Below are 14,219 nucleotides of genomic sequence, written 5' to 3' on the forward strand. Positions count from 1 at the left end.
TGTTCCTAACATGTATTTTAAGCTTTAAAGTAAAATAGCATACCTTTCAATAGGCTGCCATAGAGATGCAGCTTTTGTTAATTTCTTGTCTGTTCAGGTTTCTTGGATGTGTGAATCTCATTTGACTTTCGCATACCCCTGATGGAGCTCAGAGCATATCTAAGGCATTGTGTTTATTTTAACAGTGTCAAACAATTAAAAAAATTTTCACAGATAGTGTTGTTCTTTTATTTAGTAATTTATTCATCTGTCAAGTATGTACTATTTTTAAGTCTCTTCTGTATGTTGAGCATGAGGAAGGCTATTGCCCTCTCACTGTTTACAATTTTAGCGGCAGAGATAAGACTAGTCCAAAGACAGCTCTTTTGCAAAGCAGTAAGGGAGAAGCACTGCCCGAGGAGCAAAAATGCAGGTGCTACAAGAATTGAAAGGTGGAAGAATGATTGCTAGGGTAATCATGCAGCTGTTTCAATACTATAGATGACCGCGGAACTTCATATGCAAATCTCTAAGGCTGGGATCAAGAACTTGGAAGAAAGTCTCAGGAAGGAAATTGTAAGGTCATAATAAGGAAGTGAGTGGAAGTCAAACTTCCTTTAAACAACAGCTGTCAGATTCTCTCTGATGAAGCAAAATACTGCCTGAGACTGATGGAGTGGTGACTATCATCTCATCTGTGAGTTAAATTTAAATTGACATTCTGACCCTATCTCACTATGCAAGCTTCAGTGGTGTACTGTAAGTTCAGGCACACAGCACGCTATATGCTGTATCTGCAGGGATTAGGCAAAGTTGTGCATGTATGTGCACGTGTGTGTGTTTGTGTGGGTGAGTAAAGGTATGGAAGTATGTATGAGTATGGGATGGGATCCCTTCACAGTGAGTAAATAAAAATGCAGCCAGGCGTATTCAGTACACTAGGCTAAACAATATATTCTTGGTCCAGTCTTTCCTTTGGGGAAGTCAAGCATTACCCTATCTTAAGAATCATGCCTAAATAACTGATTTCTTGATGTAGACTTCATATCTTAAATATTTGCCTGATCTTTAGATCTTCAGTTCAAATTTCTTGTTAGACATTTGCACATGATTTAACCAATAAATATTTCACACTTGATATGTTCAAACAGAAATTTTTCATCTGAGGATGCCTGTGTGCCTTGGTGGTTGAGCATCTGCCTTTGGCTCAGGTAGTGATCCCAAGGTCCTGGGATTGATTACTGCATCAGGTTCCCTGTAGGGAGCCTGCTTCTCCCTCAGCTTATGTCTCTGCCTCTCTCTCCATGTCTTATGAATAAATAAATGAAATCTGTTTTAAAAAAGAAATTCTTTATCTGTCCTTCTATTAAGTTCTCCCTCATCTTTTTTTTAAAATTAATGTTCATGTCATTTTCTCAATTCTCCAAACCTACAGAGACATCTGCAGTGATTACTTTTCATTTACCATTTGCGGCCAGTTGCTAAATTACTTGGTTTGTCTCTATAAAGTCTTCTTCATATATCTCATCCTTGGCATTTTCATTGACAGTGCACCGATTTATGTACTCATGATTTTTCTCAATGTATGTACAGTTTCCCGTTTTTCTATACCCTCTCTCATCCCATCCAATCTCCTTCATAATCCCTCAAATATTTTGTCTAAAAAGTAAATCCAACTGTATTTTACTCCTGTAGAAAATCCTTTAATAGCAGTCTTTTGCTCTCAAGTGAAGACTCTGTTCTTCCTCAAGGCCATCTAAATATGGCCTAAATTTCCTCTTGCCAGGTTTTCTATTCTCTAATCCAACTAGTCAGTTTGATAGTGCACAAAATAGTCTATATTTGTCTCTTCTGATTCTGTCCATGTTCCTTCTATATGGAATTTCCTCACTCTATATTTATCTATCAAAGTTGTATCAAGCCTCAATTCTACCAGATAGAAAGGGCTTTATTTTTTATTTTAAAAATATTTTATTTATTTATTTATGAGAGACACAGACAGAGAAACAGAGGCAGAAGGATAAGCAGACTCCCTGTGGGGAGCCTGATGTAGAACTTGATCCCAGGATCCCAGGATCAGGACCTGTGCCAAAGGCAACACTTAACCACTGAGCCACCCAGGTGCCCCTAGAAATTCTGTATTTCTTTAAATCTTAAAACTCTTGTGTGCCACTTAGCTATTCATGACCTTCCCATAAGAGCACTTACCTTCTTCTTGGGCAAAATTTTAAGCTCCTCAGGCTCAGACACTTTGTCATTAATACCATAAAATTCACTACACAACCTACACATACCATACACAAAATGAAATAGAGAAGCTGGAAAGACAAATAAGACAGTCATACAGGCAAATATGCCATCAGTATTATGTGTATTATCTCAGCAGAAAGTCTTAGATGTTATAGGTATACATAAGCTATTTTGCGTGTTTTTAGGTTGATAGTATCAGTGAGGCCACTCACTGATCAGTTAGTGACTCTCCTTTAGTCTGTGATTAAGTTTCTTTAAATCTTTCTTCCTCCAAAATTTCAATATTTGTTGATTAAAAAGAAAATTCTCTCCCCTGATACATATTTCTGTAGATTTTTATTGTTCTTAGATATAATGCCCAATATTACATCTGTAGCACAATCCTGAGAGAAAGATGCATTAAAGTTCATCTGTTTGTATCAGTGAAAAGAAGTAAAATTATAGCAACAGATATTATTTTGAAGGACATGATCCAGGATGAGAGGTTCCAGTCAATAGCACTAAGTCATTTGACTTGCTTATTTCACTTCACAGATATTACCCAACCTATCCACTGAGTTCCTTTAAACCTCTTAGAGAGATCAGAAACTATTGTTTACTCCACTTTTCCCTTTATCCGAGAAATGAGTGTACAAATGTTAAAAATATTTATGGAAATTTTTAATGCTACTAATTATGAAAAGAAAAAGACAACAGGTAACTAAAAAATGTCAAATATTGGTCTGCATTGAAAGACAAGAATAATTATGAATCTCTTTCCCCAGGGGTTTTTGATTTATTAATCTATGGGATTTTCAGATTGAAATAAAATACAAAACTAAATGCTCTTTAATTCTAAGTGTTATTAATTTTTATAATATTACTTAAATATATATAAAAAAACTTATTTTAATTGTAGCTCTGAAACACTATTAAACCACACTTTCAGACACTAAAACTTCCCACCAAACCAATAAAATTCAAATTAACAACATTGATTTAATATGACATATATTTCAAGATATTAAAAAAACATAATTAGTAATGAATTTAAAAGTATAAAATGGTGCTTTTTCAGTTTCCTCATTTTTATTTAAACATACTGCACCATTATTTGAGTTACAATTGTATGATTGCCATATTTTTTTGACTCAAAAAAAACTAATAATTTTAACTATCAGGGAATTATTTTGAAGATTTGGTTAATTTAATCATGGTCATAAAATATAATAAAAATAATTTGAAGTGTGAAGTCCTTTATTACATATTTAGTATCATAATTACTTGTATAAAAATTAAATCTAACAACACATTTGGTCATGAAATGATTATGAATTGACTGCTATAGGACGGGTTCTATTGAGTTCTGCAGAGTTCAAAGACTATGTGCCATTTGATGACTTAATTTTCCCACTACTCTTCCTCATGTAAATGATTGTAAAAGCTTTTATTTATACAGCTTGCCATGAGGTAATTTGTCCTTTACATGGGGCCAATGAAAATGCAAACTCCAGAATTGCAATAAAGTAGCAGAACATGGTCATAAGTTGATCATACACACAATTTGTGATATGCTTATGTATATTTTAAGATTACTAAAACAAGTGCAGAAAATTCAATAATGTTTTTAAAACCAGCAAGTAAATCTCTAGAAATAAGTGTAGCAATCCCTTATTTTATAATCATTCCTTGGGACTTCCTCATTTTCTTAGTCCTATGAAGATAAATATGTATATATTTAAATATATATATATATATACACATACACACACGTATATATGTGTGTGTGTGTGTGTGTGTGTGTGTATCATTTAAGATTTCTCTAGATTTGAATGTTATTTACAGCACAATGTAGATCCAAATTAAAATGAGAGCTTTTTTGTTTTACACAGGAAATATCTACTTAGGTCATTTCCTGACAGTTGCCCAATCCAAAATAAACTAAATATATCTTAGATATTTGAAGGAAAGATGGATTTAGGGAAGAAAAATGAAGAATGAGACTTGTGGAAGAGCAAGATTTATCTGTTAATTAATTAACAAACAATCCATCCAGTAAAGGTTGCTAGAATATCTATCATATGACAATTTTGGAGTAATTTTATCATCAGATAGCTTTATATCCTTTGATTTCCATTCCCTGGAAATGTTACCACAAAATGTAAGCAAATAGGGCTCTACGTTCTGTAATTCTATTTATGTTCTATTTGCATTGTTTTCCTCTCTTTTCAATAAACTTCACAGTCTTTAAATATATAGGGATGTATGTGTGTATGTATCTATGATTCTACCATTGTTGCCAATATATGAAATTCAGTACTGTAGTATATTTTACACATTTTCTAGACAAAAATAAGATGTAATGCATTATTACATATAGTAGAAATTCTCAAGTTCTGAGGCTACAGATGAAGATTGTGTGAAATAAGGCACAGAGAAAGAATCTCAAAAGTCATAGGCAGGTAAAAGAATAGAAATGTGATAAAGTTGAAGGGAGAGTAAACTATTATTATTATTTTTATCAGATTACTCCTGCAAGAAAATTTTTTTCAATTAGCAGTGGAAAAGAATGGTCCGAATTCATATTATTCTCTCTGAAACATGTTCAATTCAGGCTCTTGGAGCTCTTTTGTTTCAAGAAAATGAGCTTCTGATTTAATAATTTGGGCAAAAGTAGTATTAACTGTATCTTCAGTGTAACTCTATACTCATAAAGCAAAAAGCATTAAAAGGAGAAGAATTTGTTAATATCTAATGAAAACATAGAGGCAAGATATTCATTCAGTTCTGAAATATAATCAATTTTTAAATAATAAGAACAAATTTAATCTTGGAGACCAGACAATTTAGTTTACTATGTATTTTAACTGTTTCGTTTTGGTTTGGTCCTGGTAAAATAGTATGAGAAAGAAAACCATATTTGGTGTTGTTAAAAAGAAAACCACAGGCCCAATATGGCACCCCTTGTGTTAAGGCCCCAGTCAGTAAATTTGCTGAGAAATTCCCTCTGCTCCCCTTAGGAAGATGATCTTGACTAAAGCAATGGATTGTTTGCTAATATTATTTTCTACTCCCTCCATACTTTTAAAAATCTTTCCTTTGCTATAGCCCTTTGAAGCTCCCCTCTACCTGCTAGACAGGGTACTGTCAGATTCATGAATCAATTAATAAAGTCAATTAGATCTTTACAATTTACTCAGTTGAATTTTTGTTACATAACAGTATTTACAAACTGTTTAACACATGGCTGATCTTATGGTATAGATTAATTTCTTTAGCAAATGCCTTCTTAAAAGCAAGCTCTTGTTTTTAGATTATTTTTCAAGTCTATCATTGATGAGGGGGTGAGTGAAAGGACAGATCTGAGTAATAAGAAATCCACCTATTGCACCAAAGTTTCATTCTCCAGACTGAATTTGATTGCTGATGCTCTCTTCATGACCATCATTTTATACCCTGCTACCTTCAATACAGCCTTTTAAGATTTAGGCTATTATTTTAAAAGTTGCTTGTCATTCTTCCTCAGTTATCCATTTTTCTTGATTTTATAGGCTTTCTGAAAGTATCTCAGAATTAAATATGGCCTGTAAAATCTATGGCATATGCAAATTCACAGGCATATGGCATATATAAAGTTAGATGTAAAAGACATCTTTCATAGATTACATGAAACGTTAAGAAAAAAATGAGTAAACTATTCAATCCATTGTTATGAAAATGGGATCTATTCCTCCCCTTTGATCCAAGGCAATATTACTTTAAGTAAACAACTTGATTTAAAGACATTTGTCAACTTTGCACACTGTTCTGTTGAACAGTCAGTAATATTTCCCTCCCCTTAGACTGACTATACTCCTGCCTCTAGGGTATAATGTAGAGATAAACTTATTGTTATTAAAAAGGAGGATTTAGCAATTTCCCAATTAATTTGATCAAGTACTGAAATGAAACTTTATAATTCATGCCAATATCTGATTTATTTTAAATTATCTTGTTTGCCCATAGGCCTTGGAAAAATTAAACAGATAGCAATATCCTCTTCTATTTTTTCATACTGTAAAAACCATAGTCCAAATAAAATGAATCAACACAATAAGGTGGAAATAAAGTTTGCTGTCTTGTAATCAATCAGCATTCAGGGCATAAATATATTATTGACAAACTTATATGTATTATAAGAATTTTTTTAACGATTTATTTATTTATTTATGATAGACACAGAGAGAGAGAGAGAGAGGCAGAGACACAGGCAGAGGGAGAAGCAGGCTCCATGCCAGGAGCCTGATGCAGGACTCGATCCTGGGACTCTAGGATGCCACACTGGGCCAAAGGCAGGCGCCAAACTGCTGAGCCACCCAGGGATCCCTGGATTATAAGAATTTTTATCTGCATACCTAGTTCAAGGGCAACAAGATCTGTCCTCAGGAGTTAATTTTACTATTAATAATTAAACAGACTTACATAAGCTATTAAAACTGCAAATCATTACAGTTGATTATGTCCTCTTTTACCCAAAAACAGGTTCACTCACTGCAAACCAAGATGTTGAAATAAGCTAATTCTCTTTCTGTCTCCTTATTTTTCCAATGATGAATTTTGCATATGTATTACCCAAATTACCTTATTTTTGTACAGATCATTGTTTTCAAGAAATCAAAGGATTTTTTGAAGATAAAAATTTAGATAGTTTCAGCAATGCTTACACCACCTCCTAAATTTGGTAGTAACTAATCATATTATAGTTTGAAGGATAAATGATGCCAGTTGTAGAGCTAAAAGACTATCTTCTAATGTTCTCTCTAAAAAAACATAATTGCCTCTTATTTCATTTAGTTAACTCTTTAGCAGTCTACATTATCTTGCCTACATCTGAAGCATGAGATACTTTCTGAAAAAAATTAAATAATATACATACAACATAACATTTTAGTGCTTATTGAACTCAGCCACTCTAGGTACTTTGTGAGTCCAGGATGCAGGTGAGCTCCACCTGCTGCATTTTCCAACACCAGGTCTTGGGGTATTGGAAACTATTTTACTTCTTTGTTAAAAATGAAAAATAAAAAAAACTAAAAAGTTTCCATTTTAATATGTTTCCCTTGTCCTTTTAGAACGATGAATCTTTTTATTACAATCACTGAAATTAATTTCCAAAATGGAATCTCTTTGGAGAACAACTGTATAAAAATCAGTAGGAACAAATTTTTATCATCAGAAGTTTATCAACAAAGGAAAATATGGAGTATGTTCCTTCTCAAACTTGAGGTCAAAGGTTGACTGTTCCTTTGACTTGATAATTTTAACTTAAAATATCTTATACTTTGAAAAGTTCAATCAATGTTCAAATTGCTTTAAATTTCTAATAAATTATTGAATAAAATGTAGCTTTTGTTGCTTAACCGACCAGGTAACTTATGGTTAATTTATGTCTGAAGTTTCAGCTTTATGATCTGTAACATAGGGCTCAAAATACTTCTTCCTTCACAAAGGTGTTGTGAAGATAAAATGCAACTACATAAGAAAATGTTAAAAGAGTGGCTAGGTAAACTGTAGGCATTACAAATGCAAGTTCCATTTAATGTACATTTCAAAATTGTCAAAGGAGCTATCTTGAATATAAGATTTGTTTTTTTTATTTTAAAACTTTAAAAAGTAAATGTTACCACTCCGCTGGGATAGCCAATCCAAAAGGAAGAGAGAGAGACAGAAAGATAGACCTAGAGACTAAAGCAAGTAAGCCAAACAGGTGTGAAGAATCCTGTCAATGGACTTTGCTCCAGACTAGCGTCCACTTGGAAGTCAAAGTCCAACACTTGATTTCACAAAGAGTTTTTAGAATTTACATTCCCCAACCATTTCAGTGTGCACACAATCCACTTACCAAAGCCTGGGGAGAAAGGATTAGAAGTAGCCTTTTATTAAAACTAAAAATAGCAACTAATAAAATATTAAAAAGAACAAATCTGCACTAAACACAAACAGCAATCTTTTAGGAATATAGGCAGCTTTTCATGAAAAGGGAAGTCAAGCAGAAAAGGAAAATTCATGAAAAGCAACAATATGTACTTCTGAGATCCTTTATACCAACATATTGTAAATTGACAGAAATCCACTTTTCCGAATTGTAAATTCATGTGATATTGAGTTCATATATGAAGTTTCACAATAAGATGACTGCCAAGTATCTTATGAAGATGTTATTTTACTTACTTTTGAAGACAAGTAAATATTGGATTTTGATAAAAGATTTATTTATTTACTTTAGAGAGAGAGCATAAGCAGGAGGGGCAGAGGGAGAAAGAAAGGGAGGGAGAATCTCAAGCAGACTATGAGCTCAACACAGAGCCTGATGTGGAGCTCCACCTCAGGAACCTGAGACCATGATCTGAGCTGAAATCAAGAGTCCGATGCCTAACCAACTGTGCTAGCCAGACATCCCTGATTTTGAGTATTTTCAAGTTTTTTTTTTCCCTTAAGGCATATGATGTATAGATGATGTATGAAGTAAAAGCTAGTCTCTCTTCTGTACCCCTTATGAGCTAGGCCATTTATCTGTATCATCCTTAGTCCTCCTACCTTCATAAATCAATTATTTTTCCCATAAATCAGTTATTTTAGCATTTGGCAATGGAATAACCTGAGGCTCAGGAAGATTCTACCTCAAACCATGTTAAAAAATAAAATACATAGAATTAGAACATAGAATTTTTAACAATAAAATATATCTTAATTTCAATATGTATTGTTGTTTTCACTCAGGGAATGTAAGTTACTTTGTTTGCTTTTGTCCATAATTGATCAAAAACAAGTTACAAAGTTTCATAAATCTCTGATAGTGATATTGAGTAATTTTTCCGTATTTTGCAAAAGAAACATGAAATTGGTTTCCTGATAGTTTCTGAGGAATGTTTCCTTATTATTTGACAATTTTAGCATATCTTATTTATGTAATAATATACTCATCATGGAAACACAGTGCCCAAAAAAGAGAAAACTGTAATGGCCGCAAGTTCAATAACCAATCAGAGTATCTATTTTCTAAATCAAACACATTTCATAATGTTTTTATAACATGATCTTTAAAAAATTAACAATATGTCAAGTACATTTTCTGTGTCAGTAGGTATTCAAAATGAGTAGATTTCATATTTTAGTGGTAAAATTCTTTGTTCAAAGAAATCTGAAGGCAAACTCTTAATAGATACAACCATAAATGTACAGCTGATCTCGTTGAAGGGAAGAAGAGGAAGGGTTTGCCTAATTTTGCTGCTGCTCATGTTGCATCTCTTCCCACCATGGCTACCTGAAGAATCTCAGTGGAACTGAGCTTTCATGGGGATTTTTTTTCCTTTTTTTTTTTTAAGATTTTATTTATTTATTCATGAAAGACACACAGAGAGAGGCAGAGACATAGGCAGAGGGGGAAGCAGATCCCCCCTGGGGAGCCTGATGTGGGGACTCGATCCCAGGACTCTGGGATCACGACCTGAGCCAAAGGCAGACGCTCAACCACTGAACCATGCAGGTGCCCCTTATGGGAAATTCTTGGAAAACTCTTCTTCTGTATCATGTTGTCTAATGTTTATAACTCTATCTGGTTGAATATCCCTAAATAATTTTAACACAGCAAAACTGCTATGAAGACTCAGAATAATTAAAAAAAGAAATTCATTTTTATTAAAAGCAGAAAAATAACTAATGTCTGTTCATGACTTAAAAGAGATAATCAATTGATGACTAAAGCATTCCTATGCAATAAACATGAAGAGATTGTGGCATTGAAGTGCTGTAACTCCTGAGAGAAAGGGAAGAGCCTCACATTCTACATGGAGGAACTTTCTGGGACTTAAGACAGGAAGGAAAACTCAAGCAAAGCACAGTGATTTCATTGAGTAGAGAAGATAATAATCAACTTCTTAAAATGCTGTTACAGCTGGAATTTGTGGGCCAGAGCGTGACCCTATACAAGGAAAAAGTTCTAGAAATCTGCACACAGGTTTGGCTCCACATGCTGAGGCAGGGTGCACCAGGCTGAGCAACAAACTATTAGCGATCTGTAAACTGAGCAGTTCCTAAAGATAATATGGCTGAGAGATATTTGAGATACCACAGCCAATGGGGAGATATCTTGTTGAACATTCACGGCTTCCAGTAAAGGACCTAGAAGGAAAAGCCTAACAGGGTTAAACCTATCGAGTAATGGTTACTCTAGACTCACCATTACAAAACTCAAAAACAAACCTCGAAAGGACCAAGCTGATTCTTAAGTAATTCAACTGCCACTTGCCTAAATAAACTTCAGAATGCAGATAGTAAACAATGTAAGCATCAGGATTGTTTGGTTTAGTATCTAACCAAAAAATAACTAAACATCCAAAGGAGCAGGAAAATATGACCAATAAACAGGAGAAAGTAAATCTCAGAAAGTGAGAGACAATGGGATTAGCAGTCTAGGACTTTAAATGATTCAATTTTGGAAAAAAAAAAAAAGATGTACAAATTTAGTGAAATTTTAATAATGATTGCAATATTTATTATAACGTTGGTATTAGTCAATACAGTAGGACATGAGGATAGATAAATAGATCAATGCAATAGAGTAAAGAATTCAGAAATATGCCCACACATAATGGTCAATTGATTTTTAAAAGCAAGTGCTGAAATGAGTCATTGGAGAAGGGCTGGCTGGCTTTTCAACAAATAGTGAGAGAAGAACTGGATTTCTATTTGTTATTGTAATGTTATTTGGTGAAAGAATGAAACTTGATCGTTAAAAGATAACATACCCCCAAATTAACTCAAAATATAAAAATTAAAGATTCTAAATAGAACAGAAGTAAATTTTGAGGTAAACTTCCTTGATGTCTCTTTCTTAAAGGGGACTTTGAGAGTACAAACCATAAAGAATAAATTGATAAATTGGGTTTAACTAAAATTAAATATTTCTGTTCTTTGAAGAACATAATAAAATGGCAAGTCAGAGACTATATATCTAATAAGTCTTGCATTGAAATACATTTAAAGAACATTTAGAACTTAATATTACAAAAACAAACCATTTATTTTAAAAATAAGCAAAATAGTGAACAGCTTATGAAGAAAGATAATGACTAGTCAATCTGCATATGTAATTGGGATGTATAAAGTAAAACTAAATGAGGTATAACACACACCTTTTAAACAAAATAAAATTTAACAGACTTAACAAGTATATGGAGCAACTGAAATTTTCGAAAGTTGCTGGCAAAAGGATGAGACTATGTGACCATTTGGAAAACATCTTGTCATTTTCTTGTAAGATTACACATACATATACTATACATTCAATCCTTCCACCTCTAAATACTTGCCCAATAGGCTTTTTAAAGTAAGTCTACACAAAGACTTGCACACAAATGTTCATGGCAACTTTATTCATAATAGCCCCAAAGTAGAAACTACCCAAATATTCAGTAATTAATGAATGAATCACAAAAATATTATATGTCTAATAAGGATAATACCCCTTTGCATGAAAACCAACTTACTTACATGTACAACATAGATGAACATCAAAAGTTATATATTGAGTGAAATATGCAAGACATAAAATGGTACCTACTATATAATTCCATCTATATGAAATTGATAGAGGAAGAAACTAACTTCTAGTAACAGAAAACTTATTGGTCAATTTTGGGGCCATATATGGAGCTTAAGAATTAAATGTGAAGAGGCATAAGAGAACATTTTAGGTGATGCAAATAATATATATGTTAATGGTGGAGATTACTTTGAGCTCAATTATTTGCCAGTATTCACTAAACTGTACACTTCAGATGAGTCACATTCTTGAAGGTAAATTATACTTTAATAAATTGTTAAAAATACATAAATTAGGAGACCCTTTTCTCATGCTATAAAAGGAATATAATAAATGATTTCTTTCTTGAAAGTCTGAAAAAAAAATCACAGGGGAAGGCATAGTGTTTAGGTAACCCTGTTGAAGTAGTTGGCTTTTTGTATTCTTCAATTTTCTCTAATAGATATATTTTCCTCCTTTACAAATATTTTTTTTTAAATTTATATCTTCTAGACAATTAGCTATTTCTTTATGCCTTCCTTATTTTATAAGCAAACAAAAAAGTACCTTCTTCTTTTAAAAAATATCTTTGTTAAAAAAATCTTTGTTTCCTATATTCCACTTCTTATTTCTAACATTTCACAATCTGTTTTTTAAAGCTATTTTTTATGGGATAGACAGCAGAGAGGTAGTTGAGGGCACAATTAAGGATACACATTTGTGATTCGGAGAAACTGAAGTTCAATGTCTGACTTTCCTCATTTGCTGATAGTACCCAACCTCACCACTATTGGGATTTAGCCTTTGCTCACCTCAGTGTATAGGTGCAAATTCATACCATTTCCATAATTTAGTTTACTGTCTCTTTAGTTTTTGCTTTTTCAGTTAGTATGATCATTATTTACATATTATCCAGTCTCTTTTTTACTTTCCAGTTGGTTTCTCTAAACCTATGAGACAAAAATATCTCTAAAGTTCACCTTAGTTATTACAAACCTATCCAAGTCTCTAATCTGTCCATGAGGACCATATAGCATGCAATCTTTACATAGCTTTTCATATCTCCATATTACTAATTTTATTATATAATCAAAACACCTTCATGAATAGACTAGTACAAACTCCTCCTCAACTTGATTATGTGTTGAAGATGACACCAGATATCACTGAAAGTTATTTTTTTCCATGTTTTTTTCTTTAAGGAAATAACTTTGATTTGTAATTCCCATGATTTTTGGTACTAATAGTCTCCATAACAAAGTGCTATCTATTTTTTTTATTTATTTATTTTGTTAATAATGCCTCTCTCTGATTCTATCTCAATATAATAAAGCTTCTCTCTCCTTTTTTTAAAAAAAAATGACTCATTTTAGATTAAAAAATAGAGCTTTAAAAAGGAGTTGTGAATATCCATAATCCCTGGTTTCAGAGTGATAAGAACTTGATTTTTAAAAAAATGAATAAATAATGCAGTTAAAGATGGTTACAATGTGGTAGCCGTCTCTTTCCTGTGAAAAGACCGCTTTCAAGAGCTGGCAGCAGATAGGTAGTGTCCCATTCTGAAGGTTTTACCAAAAAAAAAAAAAAAATACTGGCAGAAGGAAGGCAGCTGGATTGAGTGTCCAACATATGTATACCTATTTCCTTCATATTTATATGTTACAGGCACATTTCTCTGTGGAGTGTAATCAGTGAAGCATTTAGGAAAAGAAGGCAGGTGATAGAAAAATATATCAAAGTCGTAATGAAAGGAAAAACAGAAAAAAAAAGTTTTAATGGGAAATAGGGAGAAGAGAGTTAAACTATTTCTCTCTTAGGGATGACCTCATATTGGTTCTCTCTTGTGATCCAGGCTTCTTCATACTCTCATGAGTGGCTTCTCTTAAAGATAGCATTTAGATGAAGCCAGAGGAAAGGAACAATGAAATCTCATTGGCATTTCAATTGAAAGCAGGTGAAGGACATTCTCCCCACACAAATATTAGTAGGTATGAGTTTTAAATCAGTTTTGGTCATGCTGCATCCTCTGCTTTATTCATTGCTTCCAACATGTGGAAGTGAGATATCTTCCTTCTCATTACATACTAAACATCTACAAAATGTGTAAGGCACTCCATATTGGAGATGTAGTTCAACTTGAAATTACCACTGCTGATTTAGGAAGACACATTGAATGATGAGCAGTCTCTCTCAATATTCTGTTCTACCTTCTATTGCTTTTTTGCTTGAATGTCATACTGACAGGCTACAAAAGTATTTCAGTAATTTTAACATCTACAAATAAAATCAAGACCTTGAGATTCTGACCTTTCATTCTTTAATATTTTAAAAGAATTTTCTTGGAGAAATTGCTTTGAAAAGCAATGAACAGACACATTGACAAATCTTTTCTACATGAACTAAAAATATGTCAATGATAGACTTATTTAGGTCATATTAAACTTATTTC

The 14,219-nt window shown here is 32.9% G+C and overlaps 1 long non-coding RNA gene across 1 annotated transcript in view; it reads left to right on the forward strand.

The window, feature by feature from the left end:
* The first annotated feature begins 368 nt into the window (after window positions 1–368).
* LOC121485510 overlaps window positions 369–14,219 on the forward strand; it is a 32,734-nt gene continuing 18,883 nt past the window's right edge. The window contains exon 1 of the long non-coding RNA XR_005986303.1: window positions 369–676. This is a non-coding gene — a long non-coding RNA (uncharacterized LOC121485510). The remainder of the gene's footprint in view (window positions 677–14,219) is intronic.

This window comes from Vulpes lagopus, chromosome 2 (assembly GCF_018345385.1).
Source record: "Vulpes lagopus strain Blue_001 chromosome 2, ASM1834538v1, whole genome shotgun sequence".
Classification (NCBI taxonomy): Eukaryota; Metazoa; Chordata; class Mammalia; order Carnivora; family Canidae; genus Vulpes; species Vulpes lagopus.